We start from the raw sequence: 8,581 nt of genomic DNA, 5'->3' as shown, positions 1-8,581 counted from the left end.
TTACTAAAGTTGCACTCCTCTTAGTCCTACTCAGTCTAAAATGTTTGGATTCTAAAGTAGTTCTTTATAACTCTAACTTAGCATTAACTCCTACTTTGGTTTCGTCAATTAATATTATGTCATCTGCAAATAACATACACCGCTGCACCTCATCCTGGATACCCTCCGTAAGTTCATCCATAACTAGCATAAAAAAATAAGGGCTTAGAGCTGACCCGTAGTGCAGTCCTATTATAATTGAAAACTCATTAGACATGCCATTCATAGTTCTAACCCTAGTTACTGCTCCACCGTACACTTCCTTAATAGTATCAACATATTTAGAAGGCACTTTTTCCATTCAAAGACCCACCACATAACCTCCTAGGAATCCTATCATATGTTTTCTCGAAATCAATGAAAATCATATGAAGGTCATTTTTATTTTCAATCTTCCCAAATCTGTATAAAAAATCCATTTTAAGTCTGGACTTTATGTATTCCGGGGGCTTATCTAGGACCCAAAATAGCATTCTGATGTCTTAATAGGAAACTTTCTGTCTTCTAGCTTTAAAGAACATGTGAAGTGTAATTGACCAACCCCAACCCTCCCCTTGTGTCCCTGACTTTTAGTAGTAAGCTTGCCCTTCTGAAAGAACATGAGGAGTTGGGGGTGACTTTTTTGCTTGCTTTCTTTTCCATGGTGTGATCAAGGCCAACTGCAAGAGCAAGTGAAACTGTAATTGATCACATATTTTTGTCGTCGGAGTGCCGTTAGGGCCTCTTTGATGCAAAATAGGATGCTTCCCCTCCTGAATAACATGTGGAGGTCTAATTGATTACATGGTTTTGTTGTAAGGGTTCTTGCCGGATTTTTTTTATTTTTTTAATGGTTCTTATACTTTGCAAAAATGCTCTCAACAACCAATTTTTTTAAAGGGAAAATTACATTTACACCCCTCTAGTTTCTGACACATTCAACTCTAATCCCGACTTTCAAAACGTGACAAGTACACCTCTTGAGGTTTCAAAACGTGGGCCCACATTATTTGGATGAGTTTTTGGTAGTGTTTGGATTCGGGTATGGGCCCACATTATTTGGATGATCCAAAGCGTTCATTTGATGGGTCCTGACATAGATAAGGTGTGCCAAAAAAATCAGCTCCATCGGATCATCCTAACCCTTCAATCTATTGTCGAACCTTCAGCTGAGGGGGCAAACCTTAAACAAATTGAAACTACAGGGGTGTATTGTCACGTTTTAAACTATAGGGGTGGAAGTGGATATGTCAGAAACTAGAGGGGGTGTAAATGTAATTATCCCAAAAAAAACGAAGAGAGATAGATATTGGGCGCTGAAATTTCCTTCCTGCCGCCCCCTCTTGTAGGCTATTTTCCCTTAGGCTCTGTTCACTTGTTTTCCCGAGAAAGGAAAAGAAAAGGTTTCCCGGGAATCTAACGTGGCATTAGGAAAAGAAATCCAGGGAAACTGTGTAGGAAAAGGTTTTTCGCGCCTGTTCACGTGCGCAGGAACTGTGCAGGAAAAGGTTTCCCGAGAAACTGCTTGCCCACCTTTTTTCACTAGTTTTCCCAGGAAAGCAAATCTGACCAAAATAGTGGGATTTGGTTTCCCACACTTGTGAGAAAAGAGATATTTCCACATCATTTTTGGCAATTTTCATGTCATTATTTGACATTTTCCACCTAGGCTTGTTACTTTCTCAGGAAAGCAAGTGAACACCAGAATTCTGTCTTGTCAAGGAAAAAAGAGGCTGTTTTCCAGGGATTTGCTTTCCCGCGAACGCAAGTGAACAGAGCCTTAACGGCTGGCTAACGTTTTCCCACCATTTGACCGGTCTCTCTCTCTCTCTCTCTCTCTCTCTCTCTCTCTCTCTCTCTCTCTCCACACACAAAACAGGAACAGTTGGTGGGCCCAACAGAAACCGTTGGTGGAATGGTGGCCCATCTTTGAACAACGTCGGCCCCGCCCATACCACACCATAGGATAATCCAAACCGTCCATTTGATGGGCCATAAACGTAAATAGGTTGCATGCCAAAATATTATTTCCATAGGCTGATCCTAGCCCTCCGATCTAAATAGAAACTACATCTTATGCAACCTCTATAGATTGTAGGGTTGTGATCATCCTACTTAAATGATTTTTGGGGCACAACCTATTTACATCGTGGCCCATCAAATGGACGGCTCCGATCATCCTATGGTCTGGACGGTACACTTCATTTTCAAAAATATGGGTGGGGCCTAAATTGGTACGCACCACACCATTGGATGATCCAAACCATGGACGGCTTGGATCATCCTATGTTGTGGACGGTACACTTCAATTTGAAAAATACCGGTGGGGCCTACGATTGGGCCTTAATGTTAGTGTACGACCAACTCCATAGGATTTTCCAAACCATGGACGGCTTGGATCATCCTATGTTGTGGACGGGCCATAATGTCACTGTACGACCACATGATGATCCAAACCATTCATTTGATGGGCCAACCCTTTTGGGGGCACAACCCATTTACGTTATGGCCCATCAAATGGACGGCTCGGATCATCCTGTGGTCTGGAAGGTACACTTCATTTTCAAAAATATGGGTTGGGCCTAAATTGGAACGAACCACACCATAGGATGATCCAAACCATGGACGGCTTGGATCATCCTATGTTGTGGACGGTACGCTTCAATTTGAAAAATACCGGTGGGGCCTACGATTGGGCCTTAATGTTAGTGTACGACCAACTCCATAGGATTATCCAAACTATGGACGGCTTGGATCATCCTATGTTGTGGACGGGCCTTAATGTCACTGTATGACCACAGGATGATCCAAACCATTCATTTGATGGGCCAACCCTTTTGGGCGCTCAACCCATTTACGTGGCCCATCAAATGGACGGCTCGGATCATCTTATGGTCTGGACGGTGCACTTCATTTTCAAAAATATGGGTGGGGCCTAAATTGGGCCTTAATGTTACTGTACGAACCACACCATAGGATGATCCAAACCATGGGCGGCTTGGATCATCCTATGTTGTGGACGGTACGCTTCAATTTGAAAAAATATTGGTGGGGCCTATGATTGGGCCTTAATGTTACTGTACGACCAACTCCATAGGATTATCCAAACCATGGACGGCTTGGATCGTCCTGTGTTGTGGACGGGCCTTAATGTTACTTTACGACCAACTCCATAGAATGATCCAAACCATTCATTTGATGGGCCACAATGTAAATAGGTTGTGCCCCAAAAATCATTTCCATAGGATGATCACAACCCTACAATCTATAGAGGTTGCATAAGATGTAGTTTCTATTTAGATCGGAGGGCTAGGATCAGCCTATGGAAATGATATTTTGGGACACAACCTATTTACGTTTATGGCCCATCAAATGGACGGTTTGGATTATCCTATGGTGTGGTATGGGCGGGGCCTACGTTGTTCAAAGATGGGCCCACCATTCCACCAACGGTTTCCGTTGGGCCCACCAACTGTTTCTGTTGTGTGTGTGTGTGGAGAGAGAGAGAGACAGAGGTGGGAAAGTGACATATACTCAAAATCAATTCCCTGAATCCCAAAGGAACAGAGCTGTAGACACCCCATTTTGACCGAACCCTTTTTCATCTTGTTTTAAATAAAACCCCTTTAAATTGGTGATCTAGAGTCCTAAATTTATCCCTAAAGTAGTTTAGATTCCCAATTAGGACCCTGCAAAATTTCACCGAAATCCGTAGAGGTTTGCCTAGCAAACAAGCATAATTTGTAGTATATTTTAGCATAGTGTAGAAATAAGAGAGTGGGTTATCCAATAGAAGTGTGTCAATACCAATTGTGGGCCCAAAGAAGAAAGCCAAATTTCAGCCCTATTTCTTACTTGAGATCACCCTTGTAGAGTTGAAAATAGCCATAAATATCATAACATAAGGGGCTGTCCAAGTGAAATTTTGGGGGAGGTAAATATGCCATCTTATATGTATAAGGTATGAAAGGGGTGTGAATTAGCAAAGTAGGAGTGCCTTTAAGGTAATTCATGTTGATATCAACACCCATTCGATTTGGTCATCACACGCCCACCAGTTATCTCCCTTCCTTTAGTTTTCTTTATAAAAACCCATCGGTTGGATCCTTTGTGTTACTTTTATCTCTGTTAGAAAAGAGTGAGAAAGAGAGTGGATAATATTATCATGCAATATACATAGTTTTTTTTTTCTACTACCTGTGACCCCCCAGAGAGTCTCTAGATCATCCATGTGAAGAAGAGCTCCACCAAGGAACTCTCGAAAGAGTGCCCCTCACAGCATGAGTGGCGATGTAAAGTGAGATACCTCTCGATTCGGGGACTAGCCCGGATTCGAGGCGTACCTTAAACAAAGAAAGAGTCGCCATCCAATGAAGTGGGCCCTGGATCCCATGATACAAAAGGTCCGTGCCTGATGACGAATGGGGAAGGGGTTAGGCGCCTCCAATTCGCCCAACTGCAATCACTTGGTCTCTTATGCCATTTATTATTAACTTTGAAGAGTTTTAGACGAAAATCATGCGAAATGGGAGTGAATATCCCCGAGATAACGTCTAGCTAATCATGCATGTCTCGGAGATGAATAAGAAGCACACACAAAAGAAAATGAAAGACATGCCACCTAAGAATAGCTAGATTATGAGTGTCATGCCTAATTGGTGTCTAAGTTCCGATGGGCAAACACATACACACTACAACTAAAGGTATAAGGTCTGCACAGGAAAGTGAGAAAACACAGCAAAACATACAATATGACAAACCCTAGACTCTAATGCGATACTTGACTCGGACCAAGATGGCCATCCATCCTGGCTGCACTACATATCCCGGCCTCGGGAAGAATCAGAGTCAACGTAGTTCGGCGACCTATGCTAAACTACAATGCCTAACCCTCTAGGACCGCTATCCTAGACTTGATCAACTAGACCTAACTAGTTTTTAAAGCTTCTTGCGCCATTACTTAAGTTCAAGTGAATGGTAATTTTTAGGATTCCCCATATGCCCTAACTACTGCAAGTGGACCCTACACCCTATGTGTGACTAAGCTGTGCGTCTTAAGAAAAACCATGGGCTATCTAAGTGCGTTCTAGTCTAGCCATTGGATCGACTAAGTGTCTAGCCGACCACGACTCGAGGCCTCCTAACTCTAGGGACACTCATACGACCAGATACAGTATATCAACACAATCAGGACAGACTCCTAATTCTAAGACACCCCAAATGCGTAGGACAAACTCCTAACTCTATGGGAAGATCTTTTGAAAATGGCTTGCAAGGTTATTTTGAAGAATTTTTATATTTTGGGAAGGTTTGAGAGGTTTTGAAGCTTATGAAAGTTTTTGAAGTTGCAACTGAACTCAGGATGCCAGCTGCAAGCCTGAGCCGCCTACGTACCTCTCAGCTAGGGATCAAGCCATCCCTAGTTCGGATCCTTTCTAAACTACGAAGCCTAGGAACATGCAAAGACTGACTCTGAAAGATGGAAGGACGGAATCCTAAATTCTCTGAAGGTTGGACGGACTCCTATGCTCTATAGAGGTTGGATAGACTCCTAACTCTATAAAGAGCAGGACATACTTCTAAACTCTATGAGGGTAGGACAGACTCCTATGACGCTATAAAGGTAGGACATAATCCTAAACTCTATGAAAAGCAGGACAGACTCCTAACTCTATATGACGGTAGGACAGACTCCCAACACCTTACGACTGCAGGACAGACTCCTAACTCTATGAGGGTAGGACAGAGTAGGACAGACTCCTATGTTCTAAAAGGATAGGACAGAGTAGGACAGACTCCTAAACTCTACAAGGGTAGGACAAACTCCTAAACCCTAGGATGGTAGGACAGACTCCTAAACTCTCTACGACTGACTCTAAAGAGGAAGAAATCCCTTAACCTGCGAAGACTCTAAGGCACGAAGGGAAGGGGTTGGCTCAAGATACATTCCGTCATAGCCGAACCCGAGGGAAAATTCTGAGGACTGATGAAGATTGAAACACCCATGACTTTCCCAAAGCATAACGGTGCGAATATCAATTGACCGTACTGAAATGACGTCATCACTACTTTGCTCTCATAATTGCAATAGCCAATCTTGCCCTTTGACATTAGAAGAACTTCAAAATACCCGGGCAATCACTTGAGAAGAAGCTCTCACGGATGACTTAGGAGGAATTTAAAAGGCAAGCTAATTTAAAAGGCAAGTTACATATCCCTCTAATATGATGATCAAAGGAGACAAAGAGCTGGGCAAGATTTTCCACCCCTGACATACTTAATATTGTAAATGCAGAGAGGGGTCGATTGGGCTCTCCATGAAGTGCCGGTCTGCAGGCGCTATCGCTTAAAGGAATTAATTTTCCAAGCCATAACAAAAGGGGAGTCAAAGGCCACCATGCACCCCCAAGTGAATCATGTATTTGAGTGTCATGGTTACCATTAGACCCAAAATAAGGAGTTTTGTCTTCTGGGTTAAACTCCAAGCTGAAATTCAACACTTGTCAACCTTTGCTAAATGGCACGCTCAAATCCGCCCCAACCCAAAAAAAAGATACGATTGATCACATCCTTAAGTATATGCTTTAATTTCAAGCTCCTGTGGCAAAAGGGCCTTCACACGCATCTGTACAAATATTTGGTGGTGCACACCATTTATCCTTCATCAAATCAAACACATGAAGATACCCATATATCACATTCAATCAAATCTCCCGTTACACTACAGAAGATGTTAGTGCAATTAAGAAAGAAAGAAAGAAAGGAATTCTAACCGATATGGGCTCACAAATTAGAAAACGGGAGCATATATATATATATATCTGTCCCCAAAGCGAGGAACTATATAGGGGCAAAGAACCACACAATATTAGCACCCATTCGCATTCATAAAACAATCAGTGAAGAAGAATTCCATCAAAAATAAAAATAACAAAAGAGCATGGTCCGAAGAGACAGATGTATCTATTCTACTTCTGAAATCTCATGGAAATCAAGTTCAAAGAACTGTAGTAGGATGCCAGAAATAAAATTATGAGTAAAATTGGAATAAGCTCGTTTCTATTCCCCATGGCATTAAACCCATCATAATCCCATTTACAAGCTTTTAACCTGACCCAATAGAATTGCCAAGATCTAGCTACAGTTCACCAAAACAACCCGATTAAACAAGATATGAATCAATTTTGAACAATCATATATGCAATGTAACATAAAAAAATTACAAGAAGATATTAGAGTTACCAGGGTAAAGAGCAGATGGTGGAGATGGGGTCAGGTTTTCCGAATGTGCGGTCGGAGAACGGGGCGATTGCCCGGAATTCGGGTCCGCTCAAGCACAAGAAAATGTAAAGGAGGGGGATCTGAAAATGAAAAATGGGTTGACTGAGGGTAAAGATCGGTGGATATAGAGGTGGGTTTCAGGTTATCCCAATGAGGAGATGAAGGTGCTGGTGGGGGTAATAGAAAAAAGGGGGTTGAGGGAGGAGATGCGATGGCAGGTAGGAGGGTTAGAAAAGGTGGCCGGCCGGATTTGCAGAGGTGGCTGCTAGGAAGGTGGTGGTGGTTGATGGGTTTGAGGAAGTGATTTGGGTGGCTGATGGGGCACGGGTTTGGTAGTGGAGGTTGAGAAATTAGTGGTGGTGGTGGTAATGGTGGGAATGGCAGAAAAATGGAAGAGGGTTTGGGTTAATGTGTTTGAGTGATAAAGAAAAGAAAAAATGGTGGAGGTAGGTTGTTGGGGCGAAAATGAAGAGGAAGGTGGAGGTGGCTGGCCGGAGATGGGGCCGGATTTTACAAAAATGAAGATCTGAGAAATGGAATGGGGAAAATGGGTTTGATGGGGGTACGGTCAGATATGGGTCAGAGGTGGTTTGGGTTGGCCGGAGTTAGGTTTTCGATGTGGGATTGGGTGGAAATGATGTTGGGAAGATGATGGTGGTGTGGATGGGGGAGCTTGCCGACGGCAAGAGAGATGGCCGGAGGTCGGGAGTTGCAGGGATGAAAGGGGAAGAAGAAGGTGGTGGCTGTGGGTTTCTGAAATGGGTTTAGGGGAAATGGATGAGATGGAGAAATGAGGAAGAAAAGGTGGTGGTGGATGATAAGGGCAAGGTGGAGGCATGGCCGGAATCCGGCAAGCTTGCCGGAGAAGATGGAGGAGGAGGTGGAAATGGGTTTGCAGGTTTTAAGAGATGAGGGTGGCTCGGATATGGAGGTGAAGACGTAGAGAGGGTGGAGAAAAGATGAGGCCGAGATGGAGGCGGCTTGGCCGGAGGATGGGCTCTCTCTCTCTCTCTCTCTCTCTCTCTCTCTCTCTTTCTACGAAAAATGAAAACCTCCTCTGTTTTCTTCGAAAAAATAAAACCCTTTCTCTCTCTCTCTCTGGTTGCTTTTTATAACCTAGATATTTTCATGGGTATGATCCTAGCCATTCATTGCAAAGCCCATGTGTCTTGTGTAATTTCAACTCTTGATCTCTTCCATTGTCTTTACAAACCCTAATAAAAAATCTTTTTCTCACCTTATCCTACCCACACACTTTCCTTGTTGATCCTATGGCTTAGAA

Source organism: Tasmannia lanceolata, unplaced genomic scaffold (assembly GCF_043159265.1).
Source record: "Tasmannia lanceolata isolate RefF3 unplaced genomic scaffold, GAP_Taslan_0.1 ptg000019l, whole genome shotgun sequence".
Classification (NCBI taxonomy): Eukaryota; Viridiplantae; Streptophyta; class Magnoliopsida; order Canellales; family Winteraceae; genus Tasmannia; species Tasmannia lanceolata.
Note: the sequence above shows the minus strand (reverse complement) of the source record.